This window comes from Oncorhynchus tshawytscha, unplaced genomic scaffold, assembly GCF_018296145.1.
Source record: "Oncorhynchus tshawytscha isolate Ot180627B unplaced genomic scaffold, Otsh_v2.0 Un_contig_1801_pilon_pilon, whole genome shotgun sequence".
NCBI lineage: Eukaryota > Metazoa > Chordata > Actinopteri > Salmoniformes > Salmonidae > Oncorhynchus > Oncorhynchus tshawytscha.
This window is the reverse complement of record NW_024608989.1, coordinates 2,280-17,221: the sequence shown is the minus strand read 5'-3', so window position 1 is coordinate 17,221 and position 14,942 is coordinate 2,280. Positions and strand designations below refer to the sequence as shown.

Sequence of the window (14,942 nt, the reverse complement as noted above, 5' to 3'; positions counted from 1 at the left end):
TTAATCAAACGTTCCGTAGGTTTAATCAAACGTTCCGTAGGTTTAATCAAACGTTCCGTAGGTTTAATCAAACGTTCCGTAGGTTTAATCAAACGTTCCGTAGGTTTAATCAAACGTTCCATGGGTTTAATCAAACGTTCCATGGGTTTAAGTGATCCCTGATAAAGAGCAGTTGGATTATGTAATAGGAAAACCTCTTAAAAGAGAATCATACCTAAAGTAATGTGAGCATTGAGAAAAGCAATGACTGTATATGAACATGTATTGCAATGTGAAACATGCATTTCTAGATGAAACAGATTAAATTTGGTGTAAAAATAAAGTGACTGTTGTACTTAGTCAATTGAAAATGTGCTTAGTTTTGAAACGGGCTTTTTGATGATCTGTTTCGAATTTCGTATTAAGAGTTGTGGAAATATACCACATACATGTGAAAATTGCACCAATGAGATTTAAAAAATAAAATAAAAAACATTTTAAACCAACCCCAAATCCTCACCTAGCCCAAACCCCAGAATTATCTCCAAAAGAAAGCTGGACGGATCTTGGATGGTTGGTGTAGATTCAAGGGTCTCAAAAGAAGAAGAGACATTTCCCAAAAGGCCCTGCAGCTCTACTCGTCTTATAATCTATTCAGATGGAAAAGTACATAGATGTGGCTGTTATCTTTTGTACATCTTTTAAAAACTTAAACGCGTGCCATGGTTCCGCTATAAAATGACCTAGTTTTCAAGATTATATTGACTGCATCTCAAATGCCACCCTATATAGTGCAGTACTACCCTGGTCAAAAGTAGTGCACTAGGCCTATAGGGAATAGGGTTCCATTTGAGAGATAGCTACTCTTTCCCTGAACTTATTAACCCCCCCAATAACTGCCCTGCATTTACAATCAAAACAAACTAAAGCCACTCAAATTTAGCTACCAAACATGTATGCAAATTAATTAACTGGCAAAAGCATAAAAGTTCAGTGGTCGCCGTGGTTTCTATTCTGAGTGACAACACATTCCACCTGTCGTTCATAGAGGCCTTCAATTTAAAAAAAAAAAATATTTAAAAAAAAAGTCCCCAAGAATATCGTCTATGCCCAAACGGTACCCTAGGGAATAGGTTGCCATTTTGGGCTGAACCCTATATCCTACAGGTCGCTTGGCATGGCAAAGATTTTATAAAACGATATAAAGGGGGAATAGACCTTTCTCAAAGGTGCATCCATTCATCCCAACAAAATCAAACTCCAGATCAAACTATACAGGTTAAAAATGTCAAATTAAAATCAACAAAGCATCAGGTGCTTATTCAGCAGGATGATAATACATTTCAGAACAAATTGCAGATTGAACAGACGTGCGTTTCAAGCCTGGACTTGAAATCTGTGTATATTCTACATTGGTTTGTTAATGTTTCACTCCACTGAATGAGTCCCAGGTGTACATGGCTTTCAGAGAATAAGCTACCCTCAGTGCTCTCAGCACCACAACCCTGAATCCTTCCCGGCTCATTATTTTTTGTTGTCATTATAGGGTATGTCCAAACACCATCTTACTCCCTATACAGTGCACTACATTTGCCAGGAGGGTGGGGGAACCAGGAGCCCTATGGGGGGAGGGGAAAACCAGGAGCCCTATTGGGGGAGGGGAAAACCAGGAGCCCTATTGGGGGAGGGGAAACTGGTGAGCCCTATGGGGGAGGGAACAACCAGGAGCCCTATGGGGGGGAGGGAACAGGAGCCCCATGGGGGGAGGGAACAGGGAACTTTACATGGGGGGAACAGGAGCCCTATGGGGGGAACCCGGAGCCCTATGGGGGGGAGGAGGGAAATCCAGGGCCCTATGGGGGGGAGGGGGAAATCCAGGAGCCCTATGGGGAGGAACAGGAGCCCTATGGGGGAGGGGAACAGGGCCCTATTGGGGGAGGGAACAGGAGATGGGGGGAGGGAACAGGAGCCCTATGGGGGAGGGAACAGGGGGGGGGGAGGAACAGAGGCCCTAAGGGGGGGAGGAACAAAGAGCCCTATGGGGGGAGGAACCAGGAGCCCTATGGGGGGAGGGAACAGGAGCCCTATGGGGAGGGAAACCAGAGCCCTATGGGGGAAACAGGGGGGGGAGGAAACAGGAGGAGCCCTATGGGGGAGGGGGAAACCAGGAGCCCTATGGGGGGAAACAGGAGGGGGGAAAGGAGCCCTATGGGGGAGGGAAACAGGAGCCCTATGGGGGGAGGGGGAACAGGAGCCCTATGGGGGGGGAACAGGAGCCATGGGGGAGGGGGGAACAGGAGCTATGGGGGGAAACAGGAGCCCTATGGGAGGGGGTGGGCCCTATGGGGGAGGGGGAACAGGAGAGGGGAAAACCAGGAGCCCTATGGGGGAACAGGAGCCCTATGGGGGAACAGGAGCCCTATGGGGTGGGGGAACAGGAGCCCTATTGGGGGGGGGGAACAGGAGCCCTATGGGGGGGAACAGAAGCCTATGGGGGCTCTGGTAAGCAAAAAATAAAACATGTAGAGCACTCGAGGGAATATGGTGTCATTTAAAACACAGGCTGCTGTCCTCACTCCTGAATAGTGGTGGTTCCAGGTGTGTAAGGGTCAAAATAAGAACACTGGAAGAGATCGAGACTGGCACACTGTCCAATAAAGGACTACAATTATTCCCGTTTTGCCTCAGGTTTTGGATTTATTCCTTTTTTGTCTCGACAGTACGCGGGTCTCCATCTCCTCCAGTCACAGCTAGTTTTGATGACGTTAGTCCGAAGATGGTGGAGATTGATCGGGTAAGCATTTGGCGTCTCCCCAGGCAGAGTGGTGATGCCTCTACTCAATGAGCTTCTTTGCCTTGAAGAAACGTCGCAGGTAGAAGACCTGCCAGGTGGCTGTTTCCGATCAGACAGCACATAGAGAAGATGCTGAAGTACAGGACACGTGTGTTGGTGGACTCTGAAGAAGGAGAACAGAGGAGAAATATACTAACATTACAGAAGAGACTTGTTTTGTTTCATTTTTTTTCTCCTCCAATTATATTTCATTAGTATTTATTTTCAAACTTTATTGAGACTTTGTTATACACATACTTTATATAAAATTGTGACTTGTTAGAGATGCGTAGGTGATTTTACAATGAGCTAAGACTAAGCATTAGTGGGCCAATACATAACTCGAGAAATGTAACAGCAAGTTCCACAAGAATGTGCATGTACTGACAACAAATGGGAGGTTTGTGTTTAAATTTGAGTTCCACAATCCTTTACCAAGTTAGGATCAGGCTAGAATACATTGTGGTACTACTTTATCGGTACAAGTGCTTTTTTACCGTTGGTATCCCTCATCTCCTCCTCTCCTCCTTCATGTAGGCAAAGTCATTGACGATGGACTCCGATAGGTCCTCCAGCCCTTAGCTCCCACTCCAGGGGCTTCAGCTTCTCCACCTTCAGCGATCTGATTGGACGAGACAACAACAAAATCATCAACGCAACGCCACAATCCATCCCATGTCAGTAGTGTTTATTGGATTGGATGTTTGATGGATGGAACAAATACATTAAATTGTTTTAAAAGTTTGAGAAATGTGAGTGGTCTTCTGTAGTTCAGTTGGTAGAGCATGGCACTTACAATGCCTGAAAGTGGGTTTGACTCCAGGATCAACCAAATGTAAAAATGTATGCATGTATGTATGCATGCATAACTGTAAATCACTTCGGATTAAAATGTCTGTTAAATGGCAAATATTTTGTATTATATTATTCAAATGAGGCTTGGACTGTGCTGTGACCCAGTTTGTCCAGTTGGGGTCGCTCTTGAGCTATTCAGCAGTACTGCCAGATCAGCAGAGAACAGCTTGTGTTCCTGTTGAACTAATCTGTCTGGTATGTAGAACGCTCTACCCTTCCTCCTGCTTTAGTTTAGCAAACGTATTGATTCCCAAGCAGAGAATCTGGTCACACATGCTACAACTTTTTAAAAGGATGTGATATGATTAGCAGATGTTGGAAATCGTTTCGTTCAGAACAGAACCGTTATTATTTGTGTCCTGTTCCGACCAGCAAAATAAAGTTCTGAACCGGGTCGAACCACAAAATGTACTGGTCTATATCGTTCCTTTCTGTTCCTTTTAAACCTCATATACACACACACACACACACACACACACACACACACATAGCTAGAGAAGCTTGCTGTGGAGTAGTGCCGCTAAGTTTGCTGTGGATGCTGATTAAACTTGCTGTGGAGTGAGTGCTGATTAGAAGCTTGCTGTGGAGTGAGTGCTGCTTAGAGAAGGTTGCTGTGGAGTGAGTGCTGCTTAGAGAAGCTTGCTGTGGAGTGAGTGCTGCTAGAGAAGCTTGCTGTGGAGTGAGTGCTGCTAGAGAGGCTTGCTGTGGAGTGAGTGCTGCTAGAAGGTTGCTGTGAGTGAGTGCTGCTAGAGAAGGTTGCTGTGGAGTGAGTGCTGCTAGAGGTTGCTGTGGGAGTGAGTGCTGCTAGAGAAGGTTGCTGTGGAGTGAGTGCTGCTAGAGAAGGTTGCTGTGGAGTGAGTAAACAATTTCATCTGTATTGGAAAGTCATTAAATGCAAATACTATTTTAATCATAATGGAAGGCTAACACACTGTGCTGCCAGTCAGTGTTGGGTGCGAGGTGCAACTGACATTTTTAGGGTGTGTAGAGGGTGGAGATGGAGGCTTGGAGCGCTGGACATCTTGTGATGACATGCATTATACCTACAGAGGAACGGCTCCTATGGAGGCTACAGTCGTCTTTTAGGTGGAGGGGCTACAGTAGCCTTCGGTGGGGGAGGGGCTACAGTAGCCTTTAGGTGGAGGGGAGGGGCTAATATTGGCCTTCTGGGGGAGGGCTGCAGTAGCCTTCGGTGGGGAGGGGCCAGTGCCTTCGGTGGGGAGGGGCTATAGTAGCCTTCGGTGGGGGAGGGGCTATAGTAGCCTTCGGTGGGGGAGGGGCTATAGTAGCCTTCGGTGGGGGAGGGGCTACAGTAGCCTTCTGGGGGGAAGGGCTACAGTAGCCTTCTGTGGGAGGAACGGCTCCTATGGAGGAGCTTTGAATGTCTTTATAAACTCGCTAACAAGCTTCTGTGTTCAGAGCGGCACCAGAATTAAAAACACATCTTACCTTTTTGTAGTTAATAAATCCAATGTGAAACTTGATAACTAGAGTATACTTAATTAACATGAAAGTCAATCCATTATTCTCCAATTAAAAATATCTCCCTAATTTCCAAATTACGCGTGTAACGCCGTCAGTATGCTACAGTAACCTAGGCTCCAGAGGGGGGGGCTACAGTAACCCTAGGCTCCAGAGGGCTACAGTAACCTAGGCTCCAGAGGGGTCTACAGTAACCTAGGCTCCAGGGGGGTCTACAGTAACCTAGGCTCCAGGGGGGCTACAGTAACCTAGGCTCCAGAGGGCTACAGTAACCTAGGCTCCAGAGGGGGAGGCTACAGTAACCTAGGCTCCAGGGGGAGGCTACAGTAACCTAGGCTCCAGAGGGGGAGGCTACAGTAACCTAGGCTCCAGAGGGGGGAGGCTACAGTAACCTAGGCTCCAGAGGGAGGGGCTACAGTAACCTAGGCTCCAGAGGGAGGGCTACAGTAACCTAGGCTCCAGAGGGAGGGGCTACAGTAACCTAGGCTCCAGAGGGGGGCTACAGTAACCTAGGCTCCAGAGGGGGGAGGCTACAGTAACCTAGGCTCCAGAGGGGGCTACAGTAACCTAGGCTCCAGAGGGGGCTACAGTAACCTAGGCTCCAGAGGGGGAGGCTACAGTAACCTAGGCTCCAGAGGGGGAGGCTACAGTAACCTAGGCTCCAGAGGGGGGAGGAGGCTACAGTAACCCTAGGCTCCAGAGGGGGGGAGGCTACAGTAACCTAGGCTCCAGAGGAGGGGCTACAGTAACCTAGGCTCCAGAGGGGGGGCTACAGTAACCTAGGCTCCAGAGGGGGAGGCTACAGTAACCTAGGCTCCAGAGGGGGGCTACAGTAACCTAGGCTCCAGAGGGGGGCTACAGTAACCTAGGCTCCAGAGGGGGCTACAGTAACCTAGGCTCCAGAGGGGGGAGGCTACAGTAACCTAGGCTCCAGAGGGGAGGCTACAGTAACCTAGGCTCCAGAGGGGGGGCTACAGTAACCTAGGCTCCAGAGGGGGGAGGCTACAGTAACCTAGGCTCCAGAGGTGGGGGCTACAGTAACCTAGGCTCCAGAGGGGGGGCTACAGTAACCTAGGCTCAGAGGGGGCTACAGTAACCTAGGCTCCAGAGGGGGGCTACAGTAACCTAGGCTCAGAGGGGGGCCTACAGTAACCTAGGCTCCAGAGGGGGCTACAGTAACCTAGGCTCCAGAGGGGGGGGAGGCTACAGTAACCTAGGCTCCAGAGGGGGGCTACAGTAACCTAGGCTCCAGGGGGGCTACAGTAACCTAGGCTCCAGAGGGGGGTCTACAGTAACCTAGGCTCCAGAGGGGGGTCTACAGTAACCTAGGCTCCAGGGGGGAGGCTACAGTAACCTAGGCTCCAGAGGGGGGCTACAGTAACCTAGGCTCCAGAGGGGGGCTACAGTAACCTAGGCTCCAGAGGGGGGCTACAGTAACCTAGGCTCCAGAGGGGGGCTACAGTAACCTAGGCTCCAGAGGGGGAGGCTACAGTAAACTAGGCTCCAGAGGGGGGTCTACAGTAACCTAGGCTCCAGAGGGGGGGCTCAGGGGTCTACAGTAACCTAGGCTCCAGAGAGGGGGTCTACAGTAACCTAGGCTCCAGAGGGGGGGCTACAGTAACCTAGGCTCCAGAGGGGGAGGCTACAGTAACCTAGGCTCCAGAGGGGGGAGGCTACAGTAACCTAGGCTCCGGAGGGAGGGGCTACAGCAACCTAGGCTCCAGAGGGAGGGGCTACAGTAACCTAGGCTCCAGAGGGAGGGCTACAGTAACCTAGGCTCCAGAGGGGGGGCTACAGTAACCTAGGCTCCAGAGGGGGGCTACAGTAACCTAGGCTCCAGAGGGGGGGGCTACAGTAACCTAGGCTCCAGAGGGGGGGCTACAGTAAACTAGGCTCCAGAGGGGAGGCTACAGTAACCTAGGCTCCAGAGGGGGGGGCTACAGTAACCTAGGCTCCAGAGGGGGGCTACAGTAACCTAGGCTCCAGAGGGGAGGCTACAGTAAACTAGGCTCCAGGGGGGGGGGCTACAGTAACCTAGGCTCCAGAGGGGGAGGGGGTCTACAGTAACCTAGGGTCCAGAGGGGGGTCTACAGTAACCTAGGCTCCAGAGGGGGGGCTCCAGGCTACAGTAACCTAGGCTCCAGAGGGGGGCTACAGTAACCTATGCTACAGTAACCTAGGCTCCAGAGGGGGGGCTACAGTAACCTAGGCTCCAGAGGGGGCTACAGTAACCTAGGCTCCAGAGGGGGGGGCTACAGTAACCTAGGCTCCAGAGGGGAGGCTACAGTAACCTAGGCTCCAGAGGGGGGCTACAGTAACCTAGGCTCCGGAGGGGGGCTACAGTAACCTAGGCTCCAGAGGGAGGGGCTACAGTAACCTAGGCTCCAGAGGGAGGGGCTACAGTAACCTAGGCTCCAGAGGGGGGCTACAGTAACCTAGGCTCCAGAGGGGGGGCTACAGTAACCTAGGCTCCAGAGGGGGGGGCTACAGTAACCTAGGCTCCAGAGGGAGGGGCTACAGTAACCTAGGCTCCAGAGGGGGGGCTACAGTAACCTAGGCTCCAGAGGGGGGGGCTACAGTAACCTAGGCTCCAGAGGGGGGGGCTACAGTAACCTAGGCTCCAGAGGGGGGAGGCTACAGTAACCTAGGCTCCAGAGGGGGGCTACAGTAACCTAGGCTCCAGAGGGGGGGAGGCTACAGTAACCTAGGCTCCAGAGGGAGGGGGCTACAGTAACCTAGGCTCCAGAGGGGGGGAGGCTACAGTAACCTAGGCTCCAGAGGGGGGGAGGCTACAGTAACCTAGGCTCCAGAGGGGGAGGCTACAGTAACCTAGGCTCCAGAGGGGGGAGGCTACAGTAACCTAGGCTCCAGAGGGGGGCTACAGTAACCTAGGCTCCAGAGGGGAGGCTACAGTAAACTAGGCTCCAGAGGGGGGCTACAGTAACCTAGGCTCCAGAGGGGGGGGCTACAGTAACCTAGGCTCCAGAGGGGGCTACAGTAACCTAGGCTCCAGAGGGGGGAGGCTACAGTAACCTAGGCTCCAGAGGGGGGCTAACCTATGCTACAGTAACCTAGGCTCCAGAGGGGGAGTAACCTAGGCTCCAGGGGGGCTACAGTAACCTAGGCTCCAGGGGAGGCTAACAGGCTAGGGGGGCTCAGTAACCTAGGCTCCAGAGGGGGGCTACAGTAACCTAGGCTCCAGAGGGGGGAGGCTACAGTAACCTAGGCTCCAGAGGGGGGTCTACAGTAACCTAGGCTCCAGGGGGACAGGCATGTTGTACTGTACAGGCATGTTGTACTGTAGAGTACTCACCCACACAGGCATGTTGTACTGTAGAGTACTCACCCACACAGGCATGTTGTACTGTAGAGTACTCACCCACACAGGCATGTTGTACTGTAGCGTACTCACCCACACAGGCATGTTGTACTGTAGAGTACTCACCCACACAGGCATGTTGTACTGTAGAGTACTCACCCACACAGGCATGTTGTACTGTAGAGTACTCACCCACACAGGCATGTTGTACTGTAGAGTACTCACCCACACAGGCATGTTGTACTGTAGAGTACTCACCCACACAGGCATGTTGTACTGTAGAGTACTCACCCACACAGGCATGTTGTACTGTAGAGTACTCACCCACACAGGCATGTTGTACTGTAGAGTACTCACCCACACAGGCATGTTGTACTGTAAAGTACTCACCCAGGCATGTTGTACTGTAGAGTACTCACCCACACAGGCATGTTGTACTCTCACCAGTAGCCGGTGTCTGTTAAGGCATCCCCACTCATGAGCCTCGAGCTCAGATCAGTATTAGATTCTCAATACAACCCATGATATGATCACACACACACACACACACACACACACACACACACACGTACCAGCAGCTTGTCCAGCACACGCATTGTGTAATACCCAAATTACACTCCCTCGGCTGTCTCCTGAAGTCCACGATCACAGTATAGGGCATACAGTATAGGGAAGACAGTATAGGGGAGTACAGTATAGGGGAAGACAGTATAGGGGAAGACAGTATAGGGGAATACAGTATAGGGGAATACAGTATAGGGGAAGACAGTATAGGGGAAGACAGTATAGGGGAAGACAGTATAGGGGAATACAGTGATTGTGAACTTCAGGAGACAGCCGAGGGAGCACTGCCCTCTGGTCAAATGAAAGACTTCGTCTCTACTCACCTCCTCGTAGTTCTTAGCCTCTACACCGTGCTTCATGTCCAGATTAACCAGCTGGTCGGGGACTCTCCCAGTTCCTGGGTGACAGAACATACACCTTTATTCAGTACATTTCCATGCAAAGGCTTTAACTCGGCTCATTTAATAACAGCAAGCAATAACACCAGTTGTCAGGACTCGTTCCAGTCACGTGGAGTGCGTTCAGCAGGACGCAATGTTTTGTTTCACTCGGATAGAAATGGGATATGTTGAAATGCATTGTTCAGCTACTGAATGTTAACCCCGCTCTAGATAATTTCCCAATCCACTGGTTTCTTGCACTTCATATTTCCAAATAATGAATCTCATGTCATATACAGTGTCAACGTTCATAATCACTACGTTATCTGTGCATGGTGACACGGTGTCGTACTCTGGGTTGTTCTGAACACAATGAGCCTGTTTTGTCGTGTCTCACACACCTGAATCCTCTCAGGACTCCTTTCTATGGGCACCAATGGGATGATCTGTTTCCCTGAATTACACGTGAAAGCCCAACACTGTAATATGTTTTATAACAACTCATGTTGGCCATAGAAGAAGCTTTCAAATGATGCCCACCTGACCCTGATTGGTGATTTATAAATGGTCTGTTTTAGGGTTGCCTAAACGACAGTTGTGGGGATGCTGTTTTGTGTCCCAAACAAAACAACTACAAGTGTCCTTGCTCTAGTTCCTCGACGACTCAGCGAGGAGCTCAAAAAAAGCAACTTATAGATGAACTCTTTGAGTCATAAAAGTGCATTGAAATGACTTAGGAACTGTGTACACTGGAGAGAGGAGTGGGGCCACTTGGAGACACCAGTTTGTCATCTCAGAACCCAGAACCAAATGTAGCATGTGCTGGCCAGCCTATAGATGTGGTAGAGGGGTCAATGGAACACAGACCGCGGGGAGACAAAAGGAGGACGCCGGATTGGCGCACATTCAACAAATATGATCAAAAACATGTGGATTTATCAAATCTGTCATGATTTACGTATTGTAAAAGGCAGTGTGGAATACACATATAAACAATAGCCTAAATGTAGGCTAACTTTGCAGGGGGGCAATGAGAAGATCCGGGAAGATCTTTCCCACAAGCGTTTCCATGGCATTTCCATTGTTTGGGTCAAGTTCCATTGACTTCTTGACCGCATTGAATGCCTGAAATCTAGAACCTGTTTTGCTAACATTTCACTCCATGTACAGTGCCTTCAGAAAGTATTCAGACCCCTTGATATTTTCAACATTTTGTTACGTTACAGCCTTATTCTAAAATGTATTATGTTGTTTTTTCCCCCCTCATCAATCTACACACAATACCCTATAAAGGATTAAGCAAAAACAGGTTAAACATCACATTTACATAATTATTCAGACCCCTTTCTCAGTACTTTGTTGAAGCACCTTTGGCAGTGATTACAGCCTCAAGTTCTCTTGGGTACGAAGCTACAAGCTTGGTACACATGTATTTGGAGAGTTTCTCCCATTGTTCTCTGCAGATCCTCTCACGCTCTGTCAGGTTGGATGTGGAGTGTTGCTTGCAGAGCTATTTTCAGGTCTCTCCAGACATGTTCAAATCGGGTTCAAGTCCGGGCTCGGTCTGGGACACTCAAGAACATTCAGAGACTTGTCCCGAAGCCACTCCTGCATTGTCTTGGCTGTGTGTTTAGGGTTGTTGTCCTGTTGGAAGGTGAACTGTCGCCCCAGTCTGAGGTCCTGAGCTCTTTGGAGCAGGTTTTCATCAAGGGTCTCACTGTACTTTGTTCATATTTCCCTCGATCCTGACTAGTCTCCCAGTCCCTGCCATTGAAAAACATCGCCACAGCATGATGCTGCCATCACTGCCATCACCATGCGTCACTGTAGGGATGGTGCCAGGTTTCCTCAAAATGTGACACTTGGAATTCAGGCCAAAGAGTTCAATCTTGGTTTCATCAGACCAGACTATCTTGTTTCTCATGGTCTGAGAGTCTTTAGGTGTCTTTTGGCAAACTCCAAGCAGGCTGTCTTGTGCCTTTTACTGAGGAGTGGCTTCCGTCTGGCCACTCTACCACAAAGGCCTGATTGGTGGAGTGCTGCAGAGATGGTTGTCCTTCTGGAAGTTTCTCCCTTCTCCACAGAGGAACTAAAGTGTCCTGTCAGAGTGACCATTGGGTTCTTGGTCACCTCCCTGACCAAGGCACTTCTCCCCCGATTGCTCAGTTTGGGTAAGGAAGAGTCTTGGTGGTTCCAAACTTCTTCCATTTAAGAATGATGGAGGCCACTGTGTTCTTGGGGGCCTTCAATGCTGCAGAAATATTTTGGTACCCTTCCCCAGATCTGTGCCTCGACACAATCCGGTCTCTGAGCTCTATGGACAATTCCTTCCACCTCATGGATTGGTTTTTGCTCGGACATGCACTGTCAACTGTGGGACCTTGTATAGACAGGTGTGTGCCTTTCCAAATCATGTCCAATCAATTGAATTTACCACAGGTGGACTCCAAGTTGTAGAAACATCAAGGATGATCAATGGAAACAGGATGCACCTGAGCTCAATCTACACTTATGTAAATAAGCAATTTCTTTTTTTGTAAATATATTTGCACAAAAAAAAAACAGTTTTTCGCTTTGTCATTATGGGATACTGATAAGGAAAAAAATATTTAATCAATTTTAGAATAATTTTGAAACAGTCAAGGGGTCTGAATACTTTCCCGAATGCATAGCATTACAAAGAGTGGCAAGGAGTGGCACGATAACTCATTTGTTAACAATTTGTCACAAGACACTACTTGTGGATGGCATAATGCAGTTAAACTATCAATTACAAACATCTAGGTGAAGGAGTACCCATCACTCTCTGTAAAACACAGAAGAAAAACTATACACATTATCTATGTCCCAAATGCCATCAGGGAACTACTTTTGACCAGGGCTCATAGGCCCTGTGGTCAAAAGTAGTGCACTTAAATAGGGAGCCATTTTGGGACGTGACTGACTTACCCATTGGTGACTTGCTCTCAAAGCACACTTCAAACATGTCATAATCTTCTGTTGTGAAGGCAAACTTCCCTTTCGTTGCATCTTCCTTCAAGTAGAGGATGTGTCCCGATGAGTCTGTGATCTAAAAACAGTAGACAAACAAAATGACACGAATAAAAAAAAGTTGAGAGATACATCACACGTTATGACGGCTGCTGTATCACGGCAGTCGCTGTGGGCAATGTTGTGTTTACTTAAATGACGTGTAATGAAAAATAACTCACAACACGATAATGTGCTAAATGTAACCGTATAACTTTAGACCGTCCCCTCGCCCATTACCCGGGCTCGAACCAGGGACCCTCTGCACACATCAACAACAGTCACCCACGAAGCATCGTTTACCCATCGCTCCACAAATGATGGCAAATGATATACCTATTTTAAATCCTGCGTGCCCTGTGCTGACATCCACATGATAAATCTACAGCATGCTAACATAGCTAGCCTAGCTAGCAGGTTACACGTATCACAGAGTGGTTGATGGGGGGGGGAGTTAAGACTGACGTGTAACATCCTGAATGAATGTTCACCAACTCAACTGACACTAAAACATTTTTTTTTTTTAAATGGGGTTAGCAACACAATAACAGTTAGCTCTGATCTGCACATTTTTTTCCCCCAATTCCTTTACACATGTAATACTTCATGAACTTGGTTTGAGAAATGTACAATCCTACCTATTTTAATGTCAACAAACACATTTTCACAGGGTAAGAACCAGGAAGGATGTGTCACAGGCCCAACCAAGCTAACCATAGCTAGCAAAGCTAACCATAGCTAGCAAAGCTAACCATAGCTAGCAAAGCTAACCATAGCTAGCAAAGCTAACCATAGCTAGCAAAGCTAACCAGAGTTAGCTACAAACTAACAACAGTCCGCTATTGGAAGCAAATACACACAGATAACAGGGCGCTGAGGTTATCATATCCACGTATTGCATTTCGTTGTGATAACGTTACTTCTCATCGGGAAATAATATGACCGAACTACGTTTTGGGCCTTCAATGCTAACAGTTAGCAGCTAACTAGCGTAGCCGAGCAACGTCGGTATTACCCAAACATCATCAAACTCACCTTCAGGTTGGTTTTAGTGTTGGACTCGTCGTTGATATCATACTCCCCCGTGACGAGCACGTCTTTGTGAATCTCTTCCCGTAGACATTTTCTTGAATTTACAGGTAGAAAGAAAGAAATAGAAAATACAGATTCAATGAGAACAGGTAAAAGCAGTAAGGCAGCGAACCGAGCCATGGCTACAAGCCGAATAAAACACGAGCGACAACTGCAGCTCCGCTGAAGAGCTCCCTCTTACACCTCGATTTCTCCACAGCAGGGAGGGCTACTGACAATTTGGTCTGATGATAGATAGATAGATAGATAGATAGGATAGATAGATAGATTAGATAGATAGATAGATAGATAGATGATAGATAGATAGATAGATAGATAGATAGATAGATAGATAGATAGATAGATAGATAGATAGATAGATAGATAGATAGATAGATAGATAGATAGATAGATAGACAGACAGACAGACAGACAGACAGACAGACAGACAGACAGACAGACAGACAGACAGACAGACAGACAGACAGACAGACAGACAGACAGACAGACAGACAGACAGACAGACAGACAGACAGACAGACAGACAGACAGACAGACAGACAGACAGACAGACAGACAGACAGACAGATAGACAGATAGATAGATAGATAGATAGATAGATAGATAGATAGATAGATAGATAGATACATAGTCTTAACTCAAGCAGCTCTGTCGCATGCTGGGTATGTACATAGTCAATGGTAGGCTTCGAGGGGACTCCTATGGTAGGTACACCTATAGCTCATCTCTTGGTGACCTCAACCCAGACTCTCAGAGCGTTCAGTCAGCCCACTGACACCCCTATCAGATCAAAGCAAAATCACAGTCTACTTGAACAGAGGAATACTCAATCATGAGGCATCAAAGCCAAAGGAACTGAGTAACATTAAGAAATGCTATAAGATATAAGGAATGCAGTTTGGAAACCTACCAAAAAACAATTAGGCAACTACAAATTCAATCCCTTTTAGACAATTTCCTGGGTAAAACGTTCCACTGTAATAGTGAAGGTGTAAACTTGGCAGTAGAAAATCTTAACAGTTTTTTTGACCTCTCAGCTTCCCTATCAAATCTAAAAAATCTCAAGTAGAAAACTGAAGAAAATGGACAACAATGACAAATGGTTTAATGAAGAATGCTAAAACCTATGAAAGAAATTGAGAAACCTGTTCAAACAAAAACATAGAGACGCAGAAAATCTGAGTCTACACCTTCACTATGATGAATCACTAAAACAATACAGAAACCCAGAAAACCTGAGTCTACACCTTCACTATGGTGAATCACTAAAACAATACAGAAACCCAGAAAATCTGAGTCTACACCTTCACTATGGTGAATCACTAAAACAATACAGAAACCCAGAAAATCTGAGTCTACACCTTCACTATGGTGAATCACTAAAACAATACAGAAACCCAGAAAATCT

At 47.8% G+C, this 14,942-nt stretch overlaps 1 pseudogene; it reads right to left on the bottom strand.

Moving 5' to 3' along the window:
- Nucleotides 1–2,813: 2,813 nt before the first annotated feature.
- Nucleotides 2,814–13,686, bottom strand: LOC121844092 (annotated as a pseudogene).
- Between the last annotated feature and the right edge of the window lie 1,256 nt (nt 13,687–14,942).